The 23,525-nt window shown below is 42.2% G+C and overlaps 1 protein-coding gene across 1 annotated transcript in view; it reads left to right on the top strand.

Annotated features, from left to right (window-relative positions):
- The window catches only part of LOC137625997 (transmembrane reductase CYB561D2-like), a 249,978-nt gene extending 226,453 nt beyond the window's left edge, over nt 1–23,525 (top strand). The window contains exon 2 of the mRNA XM_068357082.1: nt 1–23,525. This exon is cut by the window's left edge and continues 4,575 nt beyond it. The gene's annotated coding sequence lies outside the window, so the exon portion shown is untranslated.

Below are 23,525 nucleotides of genomic sequence, written 5' to 3'. Positions count from 1 at the left end.
AGGTTTGTCTGCAAGCAGACAACACAGCTACTCTTTCATATGTTTGCAAACAAGAGCGAAAAAATCATATTCGCCTTGCATAGAATCTATTTCACCAGACATAAGTAAGGAATATCCCTCTATCCCTGCAGTTTGTATGAGAAAGGATACATATCTTAGCAAGCTAGCTAAGCAGAGAGACTCAATCTTTACCATAGAAGGGTTCCTATATCCTTAGGTTCTTTATAATAATATGAAATTATTTTGGAAAAGCCAAAAATTGATTTTCTTAACATCTCTGAACTAGGAACTAGACGTATTTAGCTATCCAGTTCTAAACCCTATAAGCATTGGCAGTTAATACTTAGCTGCAGGACTAGTCTAACTTAGAATTATGTCCATTTCCAGTTCACGATGGCAAATGAGGGCTTGAATAAGCTCAGAACACTGACCAACTTAAGAATAACAGCCATTGTTCCTTTCTAGCGACAACAGGAATGGCTTCCAGACCTTTGGCCTTAGGCCTCTGGTGTCAGATCCTCCTTAATTAGTAGGTATTTGCTCTAAAAACACAACTTACTCAGAGTGCACCAAATCTCACTAATGCTTTATATGCTAGTCCAGGTGCCAAAAGAAAAATTATAAATGAAGGATTCTTAAGCATTATTATGAATTTTTTTATATTCTTCACCTTGGATCCATCCTGAGCCTGAATCGGCTGGGTGCCAGCTTGGCACCCTTTAGGAATTTATTCTATAAGCTAACAGCAAAATGGACATCACAATTATCAATAAACTCACGTCACTCTTACACCACTTTGGATCTTAATCTTGGTGTCTGTAACTATGTTTTCAAGGTCAATGAATGCAAATATGTCAAGATAAAAAGTGAATGTGTAAAATTCATATTTTGTAAAATTAGCATAAAAACAATTTTCGGAACATTATTTTCTATACAGTACCTGACAACTTGGAATCACAATTTTGTGTTTCCTACTATGTTATCGAAATCAAGGAGTCCATTAAAACTAAATAAGATTTGATTATAGGGTGATAGTACCCTATTTTTAATATTGTATCACCCTATAAGTTTTTATTTGTAGTTAAAACCTTTATTTTAACTTTGGGATATTTATGGATATTTATGTTTGCAATGACATGATAGCTGGGCATTAACAATAATGGAATGGGTACTTGGAGATTGCAAATGAAGCAGAGAAGGAATAGAGGACTATGGATTAATGAGCTAAGAAAATGTGCAGGCATAGACTGGCATAGAGAGACCATAAACAGAAAGGAATTGAAGGACATGTCTGAGGCCCTTGTTCTGCAGTAGACTAGTTACAGCAGATGATGAGGATGATTTTTGTACCCTATAAACTGACTTTTACATACCTATATTTGTATGAATTAAACTTCAAGCCACTGCAAATTAGTATGTTTAAGAAAATCAATATTAATTATTCACTTTAACTTTTTGTCTTAACTCTGCTCAGGTAACCTTCCAAAACTGTTCGTTACCGGCCCTTTAGATATTTATCAGATTTCAACAACCTCACATATTTTAATAATTTTGTAATGTGAAAACCAACAATCATTTATGAGTTTCATGTTGGAAGATAATAAAAATGCTGAGAAAGTTACATTACTGTTTATTAATGATACATTTTTAAAAAATATGGAAAAATAAGATTAAATATCTATATCTTCCTTCAAACACTTCCTAAGATGAATTTGGCTGCTGGTCTGTGTAGAAGATGAACCTCTTCGGCCTCAGCATGGCTGATTTGAGCTGTTATTCACTGGAGAGCTTTGTCTGAAAAAATTAGTAAACTTTTGCTGTTGTAGTTACCCTTTTCATGATGGGCCACAGATAACGTTGTTCAACTTCAGCCCCTGTTTATACTTTGCATTTATCTTGTGCACAGTTGCAGTTCAACTTAATGCCGATTTATGTCCTAACATCATACAAAGAATCTTCTACATTCTTTATTCGTTCAGTACCTACATCTTGTACATACTAACAACTAACCCCATTGCATTTGTCTACGTTAAGCCCTCTCCTTTCTTCTTGCCTTTATCCCCAGGGTGTGAAGAATTTTCTTCACTCTTCTTCAAAGTTTATTTGTTCAGACACCAGAATACAAACCTTACGCTCTTTATCAGAGAATATACTTTTGGCAAAGATGAAACTAGCCATAAGACTTTTAGCAAGTTGTGACTACCCCACCGCTAGTTAGCAGGTAGGTAGGGGCGTTAGCCGGCTGCCCAGCTCCCACACACATCTGTGTTCTATTGTCACTTTTTACGGCAACCTTTTTTAACTGGTCTTTGACTAACTTGATCTTTTGGTTTTGATTTTTGTTATTCCATTTTTCGGAGGTGTGAGTGTTGCTGTTCGGAGACGGCGTAGTGCTGGTGTCCCTCGAGGGTGGAGAACCCATTCTTACGATGTCTTCCTTTTTGACGCCGGAAAATTCTCAGGCTGGAGGCCTCCCCCACTTCCCCGAGTGCAGCAGCCCAGTCTTCCTTTTCAGAGGAATAGTTTTCCTTGTGGATACATTTTGAAGCAGATGTCACTCACACCGGGGAGTTCATCTGAGGGAAGGCTGCTTGTGGCCAACCCAGAGGTCAACTTCGGACTTGCTCTTCTTCACTGACGATGCTGCATTCCCTCATTCTGCGATGGCAACCAGCAGAGGGAGTGCAAAGTCTGAAGCATGTTCGTGTACCTCTCAGGGGCACCTTTCCCGTCCACGGGTTAGGTGTTTCTCCGAGTGGTTTTCTTCAACGCTAACAACACTGCACTTCTTCGTTTGGCTAATGCAGCCGGAAAGTTGGATGTTCATGTTCTTGTAGATTTGCTGCTTCTGCCCCATCACCACCTTCATTGCCGCCTGTGACAGTTCTTGATCTTCCCTCTGACGACGGCCTTTCCTTTACGCGGGATCGGTTCTCCCTGGAGTAGTCTTTACCACACGGGATTTAGAGGGTGTTATTGACTAGTCCATACCTTTTCCTATCCCTTGGAGTGTGGCCTGTTGGAGTATGAAGATGTTACTTTTCCTAGCAGCAGACTACTCGTTCAGCAGACTCGTCCCGCCCAGCTGACTCGTCTTGCCCAGGTGACTCATCCCGCTCAGCAGACTCGTTCCACCCAGCTGACTCATCTTGCCCAGAAGGCTTGTCTTGTCCAGAAGACCCGTCTCGCCCAGAAGACCCGTCTTGCCCAGAAGACTCGTCTTGCCCAGCAGCCTCATCTCGCCGAACAAGACTCATCTTGCCCAACAAGACTTGTCTCGCTCAGTAGGCTCATACCACCCAGATGATTCGTCTCGGCCAGAAGACTCGTCTTGCCCAGCAAAACTTGCCTCACCCACCAGACTCGTCACGCCCACCAGACTTATCCTGCCCATCTGACTCGTCTCGCCCAAAAGACTCGTCTCGCCCAGGAAACTCGTCTCGCCCAGCAAGACTCGTTTCGCCCAGCAAGACTGGCCTTGCCCAGCAGACTTGTCTCACCCAGCAGATTTGTGCCACCCAGCTGACTTATCTCGTCCAGCAGACTTGTCCTACCCAGCTGACTTGTCTCCCCCACAAGACTCATCTCGCCCAGAAAACTATTCTCGCAACAAGACTCGCCTCACCCACCAGACTCTTTTCAGCCAGCATACTCGTCTCGCCCAGCAACTGTCTTTAGAACATCGCCTATCCCAAGTCTCCTTGTTGATGCTCGAGAGATACCTTTAGACCTTTACTGGATTTCTTCTATTGTTAGGTATGGGTTTAGGTTGCAAAGACTCCCTGAATTTTTAGCTTGTCAAATTGCAAACCTTGTAAGGCATTATAGATATTTTGAGTACACCCAAAATCTACTCAACCTCATGGTTTCCGGGTAAAAACATTATTAGATAGTCTAGATATAGGTAGAAGTGCTCGCATGTAGGATATCATCAACCCCTCCATGGAAATTACCGGATATATCTTTTTGTAAATATTTTAATGGTATAAAAAGGAACTTGACTCACAAGCCAGGTTTCTCTTTATGGAACATGTTGAATAACACAGGAAATCAACTTTTGTATATACTTTATGGCTCCAAATCTGATGCTGGCAGGTGATTTGGAGTATATAGTGGTGCTTTTAATGGCAGAGGTGCACTTCCTTCAGCATTCTCTATGTTTACTGCCGAACTATATGGCTTACTAACTGCTATTGAGAAAATAGCGTTAAAAGACGAGGGTAATTATCCCATTTTTAGCCATGCAAGAAGTGTCCTACAAGCTTTAGAAGTTTTTTATTTCAATAATCCTTTAGTTTTAAAGATTTTAGAGTGGCTTTTAATTATTGTCATGAAAGGTATAATAATTAGATTTTGCTGGGTTCCAGCAGACATTATTGTGTCTGGAAATGAGAAGGCGGATTCGCTGGCAAAGAGTGCTGCAGCTGAGTTACTACCAAGAAGGTATCCCATTCCCAGTAATTTTTTTTTACCTACAATTAAGAATTTTATTTATAATAATTGGCAACAGCATTGGGATAGTTTACTTGAAAATAAAATGAGACACATTAGTAATGTTATATCCCCTTGGAGGTATAACCGGATGCCCCAAAATTGCGATACTACTATTTGTCGTCTCCGCATTGGACACACTCAGATGAACACATGAGTTTTTGCTAGCTGGCCAACATCTACCATATTGCGACAACTGTTTAGTACCATTGACCGTGAGGCATTTGTTAATTGAATGCTCCACATATCCTAATGAGAGAAATAGATATCTGTTCGAGGCTCGAGGTGAGGATGGTAGGTTCATCCTTGCCAAGATTCTTGGACAGGTCTTTCCATGCTAGTGGTATTTTTAGCTTCATTTCAGAAGCAGGTCTTCTGAAAAATATTCAACTTTTAAAATGACAACTCTGCTTTTATGGTTTTAATTGAATATTCTTTTATTTTTAACTACAATAAACTATCGAAGTCAATGACCTTGGATGTCGGGATGCCAGAAAAACTCAAATCAATTAATCAATCAATCGCCCAGCAACTTGTCTCACCCAGCAGACTCAGCTCCGCCCAGCTGACTTGTCTCTCCCAGCAGACTCATCTCGCCACGAAGTCTCATCTCGATTAGAAGACTCATTTCGCCCAGTAAGACAATCTCGGCCAGTTGACTCGTCTCGCCAAGTTGACTCCTCTCGCCCCGACTTTTTGCCTCACCCAGTCCTGCTGTAGCTACGCGATTGTCCATCAGCTGTCGATCGCCCATGATTGCTTGTCAGCTCGCGTTAACCATAATTGCAATTCATCTCATGATCACTTACAATCAATCATCAGCCCTCAATTGCCCGTCTGCTTGCAATCACCTACGATTACCCTCAGCTCACCCATCAGCCAGTGATTGCCCGTCAGGTCAAGTTCTTCCCTTCACTGTTAATAGACCATCCTATGTTTCCATGTTAGCACAAGCTTTATCATGTTTGAATTTTTGTGATGCTTTTCCTCGAAAGTTGCTGTATATATAAATTTGATGGCGGTTTATTAAAGTTTAGTTGCATTCACCTCTCCTCTTCGTGATCACCTGCCTGCCTGCTTGCACATTTGTGACCAGCGGAGTGCCCGCTCCCTCCCACCAACACCCTCACTGCTGTGTCTTACTGTTTGATGATGCCGCCTTCCGACACTGACTCTCCTATCAATGCCACCTCCATGAAACTACTGCCCTTTGCCAGTACAGAGGTATTCATCTGGTTTCAGCATGCCGAGGTATAGTTTCACATCAAGGGCGTTACTCAGTCAAGCACGTAAGTAGACTACATTCTTGTGGCGATCCCTGAGGTACTTTCCCGGAAATTTCCAATTGACTGTGAGAGCAAGGGGACACCCCAATAACATACGATGCCCTCAAATTGTACATCCTGGAGTAGTAGTCGCCATCGCTAGCTTCACGCATAGCGAAACTTTTATCAGCTCTCTCAACAACCGTTGGGGAACCTAAAGGTTTCGCTCGCTCTCAGGGAAATGACCAGTATCGCTCGCCTGCAACCTGCCGCAGATGGCTCTCCTTGTGAAGTAAATCTACTTCTTGCCCTTTGGCTACAGTGCCTACCCGAACCTGTACACGCTGCCATACCTGATGTTGATATTTTCCCCTCATGGATAGCCACTTCAACACATTCAAGACCTCCATCAATGCTTCTACCCCTGACGAAGTGGACAACTGTGGAACAGACGCCAACCCCGTGATGTGCTGGAGTGGCGAGAAAACCGCCCACCACTTACTCATTCCAGAACCAACTACCTGTACAGCCACTTACTCAACCCCATTGGCCGCAGTTATGCTATCACTCCAGATTCGGGGCTGCTTCAAAGAAATATTCGTCCGGTTGTCACAGGCCAAAAAAATGTTTTAAGAAGGTTGTTGCTTGTGTCAGTGGCGTCCCCTGTTACTAATCTTTTCTTTCTACATGATGCAGGTATGGGGGATGCGATTTTTGGTAGACACGGGTGCATGCCATTCTCTTCTGCCAAGGCCACTTCCCAGGACATGACGTAGTCTGTCTAAATCTGCCAACGTCCACCTAGTAGCTGCTAACGTATCTGTGATCCCCACCCATGGTTACAAGAGCCTCACATTATTATTTTGGAAGCTTCAAATAGCACTGGAAATTTCTCGTTCCTGACGTCATTGCAAATCCTCGGTGCGGATTGCCTCTCACATTACCACCTCCTGGTCGATGTTGCTCATCGATGGCTAGTCAACGCTGAATCTTACTCATTAACACTTCTCTAACCAGCTTCTTCTGACTTTGCTCTCCACATCAACACACCCACGGATGCCTACGCCCATCTCACTTTGTACCCGGAATTTTTCCGTCCATAACTTCGTTAAAAGCCCACGGTTCCCGCCAAACACGTTATTTATCCCTATATCAAGACGACATGGCCACCAGTATTAGCCAGGCAGTCGCTAAATAAACGTTCGCCGAAATGGAAGAAATTGGCCTTGGCCAAAAGTTGTCATGGTCATGACCCTTACACATATTTCTGAAGAAAGATGGTTCTCTGCGTCCGTGTGGGGATTACAGGTGTCTGAACATGCAGATAGAACCAGATCACTTCCCCCTCCCAAACATTGCTGACGTGACCTCTTACTTGCACAAAGCAAAATTTTTCTCCACACAACCTCCTGAAGGGGTAATATCAGGTGCCCTTTAAGGCGACCGTCCGCTATGGTATTTGGACATAACTTTTAGAAATTGAAAATAGTTTGTTTCTATGTATGCAGAAACATAACGTACATGATCTCCAGAAGTTTCTGCCAATTATTTTTACAAAATAATGATGGTAAAGCAGTCATTAAATGATGTCATCTTTACTGCGTCGTCTGCATGACTGAGTTTGACAGAATCGATTTTGCGTGTTTATTTTTTAATATATGTAGCAATTTTTTTCACTTATATTTCGAAATCTCGTATGTCTGGCAGAGATGGAAGGCATTGATAGAGGGTAGGCAAATGCAAACTACGAACTACGAGAAGAACAGCCAGAGTTTTCAAAGACTTATAGAAGTTACGTTGCATGTGTGTTTGTTTACTTGTATTTCGCATGTACATTGTGTTTTTACAACATTCTCGTGAACTTTATAGCAAGGCCAATGTTACCTAATGTCAAAGAGAGAACAAAAAGTAAGCAGAGAGCAACAAAAAAGAACCAAAAAGAGAGTAAAATATGAAATAAAGTATAAGGCTGGAACATTCTAACTAAAGCTGGCAACAATGATAGGCCGCTGGGAACTCATGACATCCTTACACTGAGTGTATTAGTAAACTTAGGGTTTAAATTTATAGCAAATCTTTGGGAGCTCGTAACTCAAAAACATACTTATTCATACTTGGGTACATTTTTCTCACTTATTTATTGTTTGATTTTAGAGATATCAATGAAAAGAGGAATAAGAATCCCACAATTTTGTGTAGCAGAATTTTTATTTTTATTATCCTTTTTTATGATTATTTTACGTCTAGACGAAGAAAATTAAGAAAAAATTCATTTAAAAAAAGAAAAAGGAAAAAAAAAACTCTGTCACAGAATTATTCGATTTATAAAGAAGTTTTGCTGGTATGATTTTCAATACAATTGGTGTCATATTAGTGGAGAAAAATTTCCCTGATTTTTTTTAATCATGATTTTTGCTAGTAAATCAAAAAGTTTTTGATCAAATGAATTGAAATTTTTGTATGATGAAGGTATTATATATGTCTAAAACATATATAGGAATGGTGTATTTTGAATAATCAGAAAAAAAAAAAAGGGAGAACATAGTGGACAGTTCCTTTAATCCAGAACACATCCCCAAGACTGCCATCACCACCTCCTTCAGTACATACACCTTCAATTACTCCTGTTCTGGCCTTCCTAATGCTGGGGCCACTTTTCAACGTCTCATGGACGGCATCTTAGGAGACCTCCCCTTCTGTTTGTGTTACGTGGATGATATGTGTTCTCTTCCTCCAAAAAGGAACACCTCCATCACCTACGCATTGTGCTCGGCTGCTTACAACAGAATGATCTTGTAGACTGGTACGACAATTCTACTTTTGGCACCAACGAAGTATTGCTCTTAGTGTGGCGGGATGTTGCAAAACAACCCCCACACCTTGAATCACTCTACCAGACAAGTGTCTCCGCAACACAAACTTTCCCCTTACTTTATCAACTGGACTCTTGAACAGAAGGAAAATGAAAACAAAACATACCCTTAATACTATATTTCTTAAAACTAAAACGCTCAACATAAATAATCCACAATCAAATTATCAACACTTAAATATATAATAACCGTATACCATTCAAATAAATCACCCAAAAAAACCTAACAAACTTAAAATTAAACATCACACCAACACCCTAATATGAATGCTTATATATTTATAAGGACAGACACTCGTCCAAATGAGCCAGAGTCTTAATTAATGGCACTCTGACACAGCCGTCCACACACTGCAGAACTGTCTTTTACTGCACGCAACCACACCTTTGTGGCTAGCAACACACTGTGTGGCAATTTTCCGCAACTACCTCCCTGATTGGGGTCCTGGATATCATCATCGTCATTGTCATCATCATCATCATCATCATCATGCGTAATCTTGATAAACAGGCCAGGTCATCAACAGTTGGGCAATTCAAAAGAGCAGTCTAAACAAAACCACTCACAGGCCAGGCCATCAACAATAATCCACTTTCCAAAAATTGAGTCACTCCAAAGGAGGAATCACGGCCTACCAAAATAAAAAAGAAAAACACTTACGAACACTCCTAACTAACTAAACTATCCCACTATAATCAAAGATAAATAAACGGTTCCTATCATTCACAATCACGACAAGCAAATATAACCAAAACTGTACTTACTCAGAAAATATAAGTAATCACTTCCACGCTGGTAAAGAAAAATAATAATCCAGCATTCGCACCAGCCCCTAGCTGCAGTCAAAATCAAAATAAGCATTCACCCAAGACGTTCACCACTGTCGTAACCTAGCTAAAAAACATAAACAAACAACCTCATTTATACCAACAGTCTCTCACAACAAACAATCGATACACTAACTACCTCTCTCTCTCTCTCTCTCTCTCTCTCTCTCTCTCTCTCTCTCTCTCTCTCTCTCTCTCTCTCTCTCTCTCTCTCTCTCTCTCTCAGGATTTGGCAAAAAACAAAAATGAAAATAAAACAAAAATTAATCCTCCACATTAGGGCACTGCATCACTCCCGAAGGCATCCAACCCCTCCCTGAGAAGGTAGTATCTGTTCAGAACCTTCCCACACCCTCGACCATCAAAGCACTGCAAGAATTCTTGGTCATGATAAAATATCACCTTTTCCATCCAGCCATCGCCACCACTTTTGCCCCTCCTCTGCGCCTCCTTCAGGGCAAGCCAAAAGACCTGAAGTGGGCTCCCCTTCAAGAAACTGCCTTCTGCAACGCAAAGAATGCCCTTTCAACCACTGCTGTTCTCACTTTTCCTGTGACACATGCACCTCTACTTCTCTCCACCGATACTAGCGATGTTGCTATAGGAGCAGTACTCGAGCAGGTGGTCAATGGCTCTCCCCACTCATTGGAGTTCTTCAGTAGATAACTCTCCGCCGTGGCTGAATACAATTCTACCCTTCAATATGTCCCTAGTAAAATGAATTCTGTTGCTGATGCCCTGTCAAGAAACGCATTAGCCATCATTCACCTGGGATTGGATTACAGCACCTTGGCAGAAGCCCAACAAAGAGATCCAGAGTACTAAGCATGTATGAGATCTAGCACATATTTCTGTTGGGAGGATGCCCGTCTGAACGACGCCAATACCACCCTCCTCTGTAACGTTTGTACTGGTAGACCTAGACCATGGATACCTGCTCCCATGTGCAGACAGGTGTTTGATCTCATTTATGGTCTTTCAAATCCCTTGCGTCATTCTATTGCAAATCTACTGAAGATGAATTTCATTTCACATGGCATTGCTAAGGAAGCTAAGGATTGCGTCCGCACTTGTACTTTATGCCAAACCTCAAAAGTACGGTGACACAAGGATTCAGGAGTGGGCACCTTTTCTCAACCTTAACATTGCTTTGCCCACATTCACATTGATGCTGTGGGTCCCCTACCCACATCACAAGGACATAGTTATCTGTTTAACTTCATCGACCGCTCCACTCGTTACCCTGAAGCCATTCCCATGGAAACTGTAACATCCATCTCATGTATATTTGCCTTACTCTCAGGATGGATAGCGAGATTTGGTATCCCTGAGCTTATTACTTCTGACAGGGGTACCACTTTCACCTCTCAATTGTGAACATCATTGGCAAATTTCCTAGGAATCACACTACATCAGACAACTGCCTAAAACTCTGCTGCCAACAGAATTGTTGAATGTTTTCACCTCACCTTCAAAGCAGCTCTGATGTCCCGCTGCAAGGACTCAAACTGCTTTACCAGCTTCCCCGAATCCTCCTGGGACTACGGACTATGCCTAAAGACACCCTGAATGTCACAGCAGCTGAAATGGTATATGGTAATCTGTTGGTCGTCCCTTCCCAATTTTTTCCAACTGCAACCTCCTCCGACAACCTCTAGCGCCTATGTTACGTGAGAAAATTTACTCCTTGCCATAAGACTTACAAGTCCCTAGCTAAGCAACACATACTGACAGATCTACACTCGGCAATGCATGTTTCCCTCGCAAGCCACCATTAACCTCCCCCCCTTACACGGGCACTTTCCCTGTGATCCATCGAACAATAAAGGCGTTCTTATTGAACATTGATGCCAAAGAAGATTCGGTCTCCATTGATCGCCTTATACCTGCGTATCTCCTGTAAGATGACCTGCCTACAGTATGCCTCTTAAGAGAAGGGTGCCCCACTTTACATGTGTCATTTTTATGGGGGAGCCATTGTGAGGGTTTTAATCCTCTGTTCGAAACCCAAAATGCTCTCAGCATAAACCAGATTGACTCAGACCACCAAAGTGTAGGAATTGAAACCACAGGCACAAATGTGTGTTTATTTAAATAAACAAAAGATAAACTGATTGAAGGGATACATAACTTTAGCAGTGAACATGGGAATTCTCCTGACGGTGCACAGCTTCACGGGTGACGAAGGCGGCTTCCCAAGTAGATGAGCAGCAGTAATTAATTTGGTTGGGTTAGTTCCCACCTGGGCTAGTATAACAAATAGGCAGGCCGCCGTTCTAAATGATTGATAGAACTGCGTGAGAACAACGAGGTAGGGATTCCAGCTTTAGCTTGACTTGGAAAAACAAAAACGTAGGTTTTGGTTTTCTGTGGGTCTACTATGATGAAGTAGCAGCTTGCTGTTTGGCTTTCAACATCGACGGGGCAATGGGTTGGTCACTCCCACTGTTGCCTGAGGAGTGAAACTGGGATTAGCAAAACTGAAATATCTCGAATTTTATTATGAGTGTTATTGTTCTGAGAATTTGAAGGCCACCAGTAAGTATAGGAGAACTCGCATTAAACACTAAATATCTAAAAAATGCTAACCTTAGACAATAATAATGGAAGGGCAAATAATGATGCAAGTAATAGTAGATTAAATGCAAGATTCAGGTAATCGTAAATTACCCTGGCTTAAATAATCTGTAACTATGATATACCATAGTTAGAAATTCACAATAGTTCATAGTAGATATTTATATTATAATCACTCACTGATGTTGGAACAATGATACACACCTTATTTGCGTGATCCTTCAGGTGAGATAGCAAACAGGATACTAAAAGGCATTAAAAAAATTCGAGTGAAAAGGAGACAGGCAGGGGTGAGTGGCCATCCCCCTCTGGTTCGTGATTGGTAGTAAGTGGAGGTGTGCGGTGTTCTGATTGGCTCCCAAAAATTCGCGCGTTGCAGCTGCCTTGCTATTGGCAGCAGCACCTCTGAAGTTATAAAGTTTTTGACTTACATTTTTGACAATTCAGGATGAAATCCTTTACAGCTATGTACTGCACGTGTTTCATACACGCTCGTACACTGTAATATTTTTTATTCATTATTTTATCACTCACTCTTCCCTGCACTGTTAATAGACCATCCTGGGTATTCATGTTAGCACAAGCTTTATCTTATTTGAATTATTGTGACGTTCTTTCACTGAAGTTGCTGTATATAAACTTGAGGATTGTTAAATAAAGTTTAGTTGCTTTCACCTCTCCTCATTTATCAGCTAAGTGCCCGGTCGCACAATCTCCTATCAGCTCACAATCACTTTTCAACTCTCTTCCAGGTTCCTTGTGTTCCAGCAACCTTTTCCAGCCCCTGAAGTTTCCTCTACTCATGATTGCCCTTCTGTTCTCTTCTGCACTTAAGGGCCTTCAAGTAGGCGATATAAACCAGTTCGTGACCAGTTTCCTGTTCACCAGCTCATGTCTAAGTTTCCAACATGTCTCTGCAGGCCAGCTCCTGACAACTTCTAGATAACGACCACTATTCGGTGTCATGGCACTACCCCGCTCACGACTTTTTCTTCTGATGAACAGCTCTTCCAGCTTGTTGGTAAAATTGCTGATAGCCACCAAAGAATCCCAAAAGCCTTGATTTTTGGGATATTTTTTTCTGACTTCGTTCGATGGAGAAATTCTCTGGGGAGTATCACAGAGCACTACAGGCTACGATCCTCACTGCAAAAAAACGCACTACTCTACCCAGTGAGACCCCTTCTCTATTCATCTCACGCAGAGCGCTCAAGCGCTATGGCTTCTACAATTGCTTTTGAGTCTCCTAGCGAGTCTCTTCATCTAGACAACTTATGCTAGTCTATGTAGTGCAGGAGCTAGCACTACTTCATCAACGCTTGCACTTTCGTGCACAGTAGCACACAGGTGTAGCTACTTTGATAAGCTCATGATGGTGGCAGCGCACAGAACTTCAATTTTCAGATCCTGCGAATTGCGCTGCTACTTTTGGGTTCTATGAATTGCATTAGTTCTTAGTGCTTACCATGCCTTTAGTTGAGGGAGTTCGGTGCTCACTCTCATCTTGGAACCTTACCCAGCACTAGCCAATGATGGAAGGGGCAAAGCACTATTGTCAACCTTGGTGCTTAATACCTCTATTGCCACTTGGAACTTGTTGTTTCTCGCAAGTATGGTGGTATCGGTTTCCCGATGCATTCATCATTTGAGCTTTGGTTCGCGACGCTCCTCAAGATATCAGTGTTACACTTTTGTAACACTACGTAACATAACCTTAACTTTAAATTTAACTTAAAGGAAATTAGCAACTTTAAATTCAACTTAAATGAAATTAGCTTACTGTACACACACTTAGAAATAAAATGTTAATCTTTCATTACACTAAACTTAATTCTAATTTTGTTTTCATTTTAATTTTTTTTTACTTTTCTTCTTCTTCCGACTTGGCTCTTTTTGCTTCGCTTTCACCTTCACTTTTTGTCGGTCATTTTAGAAGGAACCTATCTAGGGATGTTAGCTTTTGTCTTCCCTTCTAAATGTTATGAAAATGATGCACGCAAGGGTCGTCACAATAGGCTAACGCAAGACCACACGCCAACTTGTCCGGATGCCTCTTTTCCAAAAAATTAGAAAACTCCTGCCAGTTCGCTAACATGTCTTTTATTTCTGCCGTAGAAAGGCGGCCCTCGTCTTCCACCTTCTCTTGCTATTGAGCTCCTGCAACACCTCCGAATGTTGCATCTCCTGGAGCTCTTATCAATTCCTGTGTCGTGAGGTCTTCCTGATGCTCCTCAATAAGGTCATTCACGTTTGCCCCGTCTACCTCCAGCCCCATGGACTTTCCAAGAGACACGATTTCATCCATCACAACAGGTTTGGTGTCATCAGGGCCTTTCGTATCGAACCCTTCAAAGTCACTCTCAGCGACGGAAGCTGGCCACAACTTCTTCCATGCTGAATTAAGAGTTCTTCTTGTGACACCCTGCCATGCATCATCAATGATTTTTAAGCAATGGACGATGTTGAAATGTTCCTTCCAAAATTCACGAAGGGTGAGCTTGGTGTTGTCTAGAGGAGTGGCGTGGTGTTGGGCGGGAGGTAAAGGACCTTGATGAACCTGAACTCATCAAGAATGTCCTTTTCGAGACCAGGATGGTGACCAGGGGCATTGTCGAGGACCAGGAGACATTTCATAGGGAGGTTTTTTTCAGCCAAATATGTTTTGACTGCCCAACCAAAGCACAGGTTAACCCATTCTGTAAAGAAATACTGCGTAACCCAAGCCTTAGCATTAGTGTGCCACATCACTTGCAGTTTTTCTTTCAAGATCATTTTGGTCTTGAAAGCACGTGGGTTTTCCGAGTGGTACACCAGCACTGGCTTGACCTTACAGTCACCGCTGGCATTGGCACACAAGGCTAGAATTAACTGGTCCTTCATGGGTTCATGGCCCAGTAGTCTCTTCTCCTCTGCCGCGATGAAAGTCCTCCTGGGCATCTTCTTCCAGAAAAGGCCAGTTTCATCACAGTTGAAGACATGTTGGGGGATGTAGCCATGTCGGGAGATAACCGAGGCAAAGGTTGTGACGAAGTCCGCTGCGGCTATCGACGGAACTTGCTTCCCCACGCCTCACAACTGAGTGTATCCCAGTCCGTTTTTTAAAGGTATCCAACCAGCCATGGCTTACTTTGAATGTTTCCGCTGGTGCCGAAGCGTCCCCTTTCTCGACTGCTTGCTTCCCTTTCAAGTCATCATAGATTATGTTGACCTTTTCACATATAATCGCCTCCTTCACACTATCTCCTGCCAACTGTTTCTCCTTTATCCATAATAAAAGAAGTCTCTCCATCTCATTGTGAATATCAATGCGCAGCTTGGAAAGGATGGTTACGCCTTTGGAAGGCTTGGTGCTCTTTATAGCATCCTTCTGCTTGAGGATGGTGCATATTTTCAATGTACTCCTCTCATATTGGCGTGCCAGCTCAGTCACTCATACGCCACTCATGTTTTTCGGTTATTTCATGCTTCATCTCGATTGTCATCATACGCTTTTTCTTTTCACTATTATTATTATTATTATTATTATTATTATTATTATTATTATTACTATCCAAGCTACAACCCCAATTGGAAAAGCAAGATGCTATAAGCCCAGGGGCTCCAACAGGGAAAAATAGCCCAGTGAGGAAAGGAAATAAGGAAACAAATAACTGAAGAGAACATATTAACAATAAATCATTCTAAAAAAAGTAACAACGTCATAACAGATATGTCATATATAAACTATTAACAACGTCAAAAACAAATATGTCATATATAAACTATAAAAAGACTCATGTCCGCCTGGTCAACAAAAAAGCATTTGCTCCAACTTTGAACTTTTGAAGTTCTACTGATTCAACAACCCGATTAGGAAGATCATTCAACAACTTGGTAACAGCTGGAATAAAACTTCTAGAGTACTGCGTAGTATTGAGTCTTATGATGGAAAAGGCCTGGCTATTAGAATTAACTGCCTGCCTAGTATTACGAACAGGATAGAATTGTCCAGGGAGATCTGAATGTAAAGGATGGTCAGAGTTATGAAAAATCGTATGTAACATGCATAATGAACTAATTGAACGACGGAGCCAGAGATTAATATCTAGATCAGGAATAAGAAATTTAATAGACCGTAAGTTTCTGTTCAACAAATTAAGATGAGAATCAGCAGCTGAAGACCAGACAGGAGAACAATACTCAAAACAAGGTAGAATAAAAGAATTAAAACACTTCTTCAGAATAGATTGATCACCGAATATCTTAAAAGACTTTCTCAATAAGCCAATTTTTTGTGCAATTGAAGAAGACACAGACCTTATATGTTTCTCAAAAGTAAATTTGCTATCGAGAAACACACCTAAAATTTTGAAAGAGTCATACAAATTTAAAGAAACATTATCAATACTGAGATCCGGATGTTGAGGAGCCACCGTCCTTGACCTACTTACAATCATACTTTGAGTTTTGTTAGGATTCAACTTCATACCCCATAATTTGCACCATGCACTAATTTTAGCTAAATCTCTATTAAGGGATTCACCAACCCTAGATCTACATTCAGGGGATGGAATTGATGCAAAGAGAGTAGCATCATCTGCATATGCAACAAGCTTATTTTCTAGGCCAAACCACATGTCATGTGTATATACTGTAGTATGAAAAGTAATGGGCCAAGAACACTACCCTGTGGAACACCGGATATCACATTCCTATACTCACTATGGTGCCCATCAACAACTACTCTTTGAGATCTACTACTTAAAAAATCAATAATAATGCTAAGAAACGACCCACCCACTCCCAACTGTTTCAGTTTGAAAACAAGGGCTTCATGATTAACACGGTCAAAGGCAGCACTAAAATCAAGGCCAATCATACGAACTTCCCGACCACAATCAAGGGATTTCTGTACTGCATTGGAGATTGTAAGAAGGGCATCACATGCTCCAAGGCCTTTACGAAAACCAAATTGCAAACTAGGGAATAGATGATTACCTTCAGCAAACCTATTAAGACGTTTTGCCAGAAGACGTTCAAAAACTTTAGATAATATGGGAGTTATGGAAATTGGGCGGTAATCAGTGGGACTTGAGCTACCACAAACACATTTACATAGAGGAGTAACATTACCAATTCTCCAACAAGTGCTAAAAGCTCCTCTTCTTGCTAACTACCCTTGTTTGCACTCGCTTGCTTTGGACCCATTGCCCATTCATTCAATTCTGTACTGATTAACACCAAAACACATAAGAAAACCAAAACACTACGGCCGATGCTCAGAGGTAAACTTTACGTGACAGAGATTCGACGGGAAAGACCGAGCGATGCTGTCCTGGTTAGAAGCCTCTCGCACACTCAGCCACCTGGCGGCCGTATAGGGAACTGCCTCATATCTCAAATTTTTTTCGTATCTCAGGACAAAAATTTGCTCGAAACTTTCCTTGTATCTCAAATTTCTCGTATGATGGGACACTCGTATCTCAAGGTACTACTGTATATGGTTACCTTACAAGTCGACATCTTCATTGACAAGATCTATGTTAGCTGTGTATGTGCTCTCACCCATTGCCGCTGGACCTCACCAAGCAGGTAGAACATAGTTCTACACAGTGGTTGCAGGAATAGAAGTCATCCAATCACTCGCCCTTTCCGCCTTCCCCCTTTAATTCAGAACTCGTCATGAGAAACATAATCCTTCGGGATTTGTTTGCTCCTATATCTTTCCACAAGTTTGAGAACTCGTCGGATCACTTTCACAGTTTCGGGTTCCAATTCCTTGGATCTTCTCCTCTCCTCTTCATGCCTTTATTGGACAACAGTCTCGGGAGACATAACCCTCCAGGGTTATTCCTTTTCATCCCCTGTATTTTAGGGGACTGAATTCAGCTCATGCTTACATTTACGGTCTATAGCAATATAGATTTGAGGAATCCTCTCCTCTTATTCCCTGTCTCCGTTGGTTCACATTCCCTCAAGACATGTGCGAGCAACTTCAACCCTCCAACCTCGGGATTCTTCTCTGGAGAGGCTATACAGCCTACCCTTAGCTTGACCTTGGTCTTGTTAGTCAGCACTCTTGACAATGACACTGTCTCTCAACCAGCGATAGGAATTTGAAATCCGAAGAATCGGCTAGATGTCTTCTCTAGGGGTAACACCTTTCTCGTTCGCAATTTAGGCTTCCTCCATAGTGGCTGTGATCCCCTCCTAAGAGTTTGGAGTACTCATTTCTTATTCAACCAACATGTCTCGCCCAACCTTCAGGACTCTTTCAGTCCCTGTAGCTTATCTCTTAATGAATCACACAGGACTCCTCACCAAACTCCCACGAGTGTATTTGGGATCAACTTACATGACTGTCCGGCTCATGAACAGGTGATTCAAGTTGAACAAAGAGCTTTTCACTGCAAGGGGTTACGCGGACCGAAGTTGCTCGTGAATCCTTCCTAGTGACCGAGTTCAACTCAGTGGGCAGAGAATCTGCAGCTCAGCTACAAAGAGCATGTACATCTTTACTTTTCATCCACCTGCTGAGGTGTGATGGCAAGTCTCTCTATAATTTACGTGAATCTGAACATCTGTATGGATATCCGGACTCAGGCGTAATGTCGTCTTTGCTTGACTACGTGTTTCATCAAAGAATCTCCGAGCTTTTACTGGCAGTTTTCCTTTATAGATCTCCAGTGTTTGGCCTCTCCTCCTGGAACAAGTTTTTTAACAAACTCCATTCGGCAAGGAGACGACAGACATGGTCAAACAAGCAGTAAGACCACAGGACTTCCTGTACATGCTGAACCCCTAGGATGCATACTCCCAGATTCCAGTACATCTGTCATCAAGGAAGTATCTAAGGATCGTACAGGCATGGTATGTTGCTTCAGTTTTTTGACAGCACTGAAGGTTTTCACGAAAGATTTTACGGTGGTGTCAACCTGGGCCTATATGATCGGTATCGTTCTCCTAAAACTCTGGGACGACTGGCTGGTCCTAACAGACTCGATGGCTTTCCTTGTTCATCACTGAGACAACTCCTCAAGTTTGCCGCGATCTGAGTATTGTGGTAAATCTTGAGAAGTAATCCCTGCTTCCTTATCAGAGACAGGTATTCCTCAGCCTGCAAAAGTCTTCCCTCAGACGACAGGATCCAGAGGCGTAAGTAGGTGGCAAGTCTTTCTTCAACGAGACGTGCTCCCAGCTAGCAGTGGTCATGTCTCACAGGTCACTGTTTGACTCTGGTTCATCTAGTCAGCTTTGCACATCTATGAATCCTATCTCTTCAATGGCAGCTGGATTACAGGTGGTTCAGCACAAGGAATCTGCAGATACGCTGGTCCCTATGGGACCCAAGCAGGAGACTGACCTGAGATGATGGGTGAAAGACGAGAATCTCCTCTGAGGGGTCGACCTAATTGTCACTTCTCATATTTGCTCCATTTAGATGCATCAAAATAAAGAGGGTGGGGGACCTACATGCTGCACCACACGGCCTCCGGGCTCTGGTCAAAGTCCTAATGGTAACATCACATAAATCTCGTAGAGATGATGGTAGCTTTCCTAGCCGTACAGCAGCTCCATCAGTCACTTGTTGGTATTGACGAGTGACAACACCACGATAGTGGATTACGTAGAACAAGGAAGACGGTACCTTTTTTCGCAGCACCTTTGCCATCTAGCAAGAGGAATGCTTAGATGGGCAGAAGACAACTTGATATCCCTATCAGCTCGCTATATTCCGAACAGAAGGAATGTACTTGCTGACATCTGAGCAGAGCTACTTGGATAGTGGCGTCTGAATGGTCTTTGAATCAGCCAGTAGCCTTCAAAGTCCTGACTTTGGGGTTCCCCGACAGTGGATCTTTTCGCGCCATCCCTGAGCAAGGGGTCCCACTCTACTGTTCACCAGTTCCAGATCCTCAAGCCCTACGACATTATGCTTTTCAGCAACGGTGGGACATCAACATTTATGCCGTTCGCCCATTCTGCCTGATGAGAAGGGTGATCAACAAGACAAGATCATCTGCAAACCTAGCAATAACCCTTATAACTCTGCTTGGCATCATGGTTCCTGGACCTTCTTCAGCTGCTGACGAAAGTCCCGAGAGAACTACCTCCATGACACAATCTACTAAGACAACCATATGTGAACGTCTTCCTCGAAGCCGTAGGATCCTTACATCTTCAAACCTGGAGATTTTCCAGCATCTGCTTGTACAAAGAAACTTTTTGCAGCAAGTTGAGATTAGGATGTTTTAGATATCTCCTGTATTTTCCAGCTGCCATTTACCAAGCTAAGTGGACTATCTTCAGAGGTTGGTGTCGTGGATGGGGTATCTTTCCCCTCAATGCCACTTTCCAGCAATTGCGCAGGTTTTCTTCGATAGCTACAGGGAGAAAAAACTCCCTCAGTTTTGGCGGTGATGGTCTACCGCTTGGCCTAGATTCTCTCCTTCAGGCTGAAAGGAGTTAACATTTCGTTTTTGTTGGTATTGTCTCTCTTTATATGAAGTTTCAAGCTAACCTGTCCTCAGTTGGAAGTTAGACCCCCTCCATGGAGGGTAATTCCTGTCCTTCGGTCCCTGAAGGGTGACCCCTACAATCCAGTACGCCAAGCATCAGATCTTCACCGGACCTTGAAGACAGTGTAAATGCTCACATTCGCTTCAGCCAAGTGAGTCGGTGAACTCCATGGTCACCCTATGGCGTCTTTCATTCAGGGCGATGGGGAAGGTAATTCACGACTTCGTTCCTTGGTGTGCCTCCAAACCTAATACCCGGCAGCATCGGATCCCAGGTTTGAACCCTTCCGGATTAGGAGTCTTCGTATCGTAACCAATGATCCAGATCAACCGCTACTTTGCCAGGCAGGGAGGAGCTTGAGGTGCTACCTTAAGAGAACTACAGGAGCTTGCCCAAGTGTCAGCACCCTTCGTCAGGTTGGGGAAGGTCAAGAGAAGGATCACCAAGAACACGTTGTCTGTTTGGATTCGCAAAAGGCCATACACTGGGCATTGAATCCTGATCCTTCTCCTCAGCAGAGGAGACCTACTGTAGAGCTCAATACATTAAGAGAATGAGTATGACTAGCATTTAGGGAGAACTACTCTTTGACGTAGGTCCTACAAGCGAACGTGTGGAAGTGTCAAACGACCTTCACCACCTGCTTTCCGCAAGACGTGACCCACAGGAACACGGAGACGTTCTCTATTAGCCCTGTAATAGCTACACGGGTTTAAATACCTCAGTAGCAGATGGTGGAGGGCAGAATTTAACTGGGATTAAGTTTGGGATGAATGAAAAGGACTGGCCCTTCCTTTATTTCATCTTCCCCTCTTTTGGGGAACAGCACCTTTAGTACTCTGCAAGCTGGCCTCCACTGTCTGCAGGTAAAGCTATTTCCCTTGTGTAACCTGATATAGAGATATATACTTATGTCCCTACAGCCCCTATCGAGGTGGGATTAGGTAACATCTATGGTTAATTCAAAGATTCATATGTCTCTGAGAATCCTACCTAGGTTAGTCACACTGTTAGTATCACACAATCACACAGATTCTCAGGCACCTAATCGTACTTTGAACAGACTTTAGCTAGGTATCAGGGTTTATCCCTGTTACGAGCAGAGCATGTACGTAAAAACATGGGGTAAAAAACTAGCTAGTTGGTTCTAATTGCCACCCACCTAAAGAATGAGTCTTCCTTAATAAGGAACGTAAGGTTTGTATTCGGGTGTTGGAACAAATGACAAATTTGGAAGTAATTTATATATTTCCCAACCTAGCAAACCTGTAGGTCTTCATACACATTGGCCCACCATCACCTATCCCCCTGTAAGACCTGCCTGCAAGCATAAGGGATGGTAGAATATGTGTGTGAGCGGGGTAGCCGGGTACCCCCCCCCCCTCCCTCTCACTAACTAAGGGGGCTTAGTTCTACCTCGTTAAAAGTCTTGTGGCTAGTTTCAGCTTTGCCGAAAGTATAATTCTTAATAAAGAGCTACAGGTTTGTATATTTATGACAAATGCAAATTATTTCCAAATTTGTCATCTATATGTTTAACTTGTACATACATAATGTAGTTTTGTTACCCATAACAGACCGAAAGTGATTGTAGTATGTTTTCTGTTGTTGATCGTGACATCACTGTGTGGTAGGTTTGAAAAATGGTTCTTCTGTAAGCGAGGGTCTCGAGGTATATATTCTTTGAATCCATTATGTTTTTAACATTAAGTATATATGTATCTCTAATTTCATCTCTCTACTATAACGCAAGTTCGCTAGTCTAGGAGGTATATTTGTCCACCATGAAAACCCTATTTGCTAAATATCTTTTAACAGTTTAATTTTTCATTTGTATGCCAGATAGTTAGGGTTAGTATTATGTATGTTCTCTGCAGTCTTGAGATTGCTCCTTGCATTGTCAATAGAATACTGCATAAAACTCATATTCCACAAGTCCAATAAGCCTGTGACCTAAACTAGAGATGGCATCTTAAGATGCTTAACCTACGCACCTCAATCTGCTGTAGTTTGGAGAGAAGGAAGCTGGAGGATCACCGCCTGGTATCACACTCATTGACCATAGCGCTGTACTAGTGTGTACAGGTATGCCAATTACCTGTTGTGGGTCGATTTTGCTCTCCACTTTCCCTCGACCTGCCTGTCCCCTTGTACTATTAACGAACCCAGTAACAGCAGGGGATGAAATTCCAAATAGCCCTGTAAGGTTGCAGACGCTATTGAGAAACCTGTGACCCTTGTTAGAAGGCAGATCGAGACTAGAAAAAGGGCATAGACTTTTACCTTAGCACAATATTTTTGGACATAGGGTCAAACAGTGGATTTCAAGACTTGTGAGTTAACCTAATCAATGGCCATTCCCCCCTTTCGATAAGTTATCAGTTTACTTGAAGTAGGGGTTATTTCACACATCTGTAATACACGTTCGGGTTGCCTGCGTGGAATTTAATGTAATTTTATGTCTTCCTATTCACGTTATTTAAGATTCTCATAACTGACCACGTGTTTTGACATGGCACGCCTTAGTTTAGTGAATAGTTATTTGCAATAAGACTTGGGTCTATTTTCATAAAGCATTCATTTATACTGTAAAAATGTGATTAAGATTTCTTCAATCGCTAATTTTGAGTGTTGTCATTTGAATAAGCCATTTAATTTGTCTTGTTTTTCATCATTGCTGTGAATTTGTGTAATAAATAAATTAGATTAGATTACACCCACTTGTATCCTTCTCCCTTCATTCGAATAATTATGTATTAACCTGGTAAGTGGAGTTAAAGGCGTTGATTATTTCAGGTATCATGATAGTAGGTTAATCTAAGGATACCATAGGTAAGTGATATAAGCGAGTGTACATTTTATTCTTGTACTTCGAAGGCAAAGATCCTCAATTTGATTCTTTCATACATCACTTCTCCTATCCCTAGCTGTCAGTGAATTTGTCCTAAAAATAACCTCCTGTCCAGCATCTCACTAGAGTCGCTAGGACAGAT

The sequence above is a fragment of the Palaemon carinicauda genome, chromosome 33 (genome assembly GCF_036898095.1).
Source record: "Palaemon carinicauda isolate YSFRI2023 chromosome 33, ASM3689809v2, whole genome shotgun sequence".
Lineage (NCBI taxonomy): Eukaryota > Metazoa > Arthropoda > Malacostraca > Decapoda > Palaemonidae > Palaemon > Palaemon carinicauda.
The sequence above is the reverse complement of the archived record's forward strand: the minus strand, read 5'-3'. Positions and strand labels throughout refer to the sequence as shown.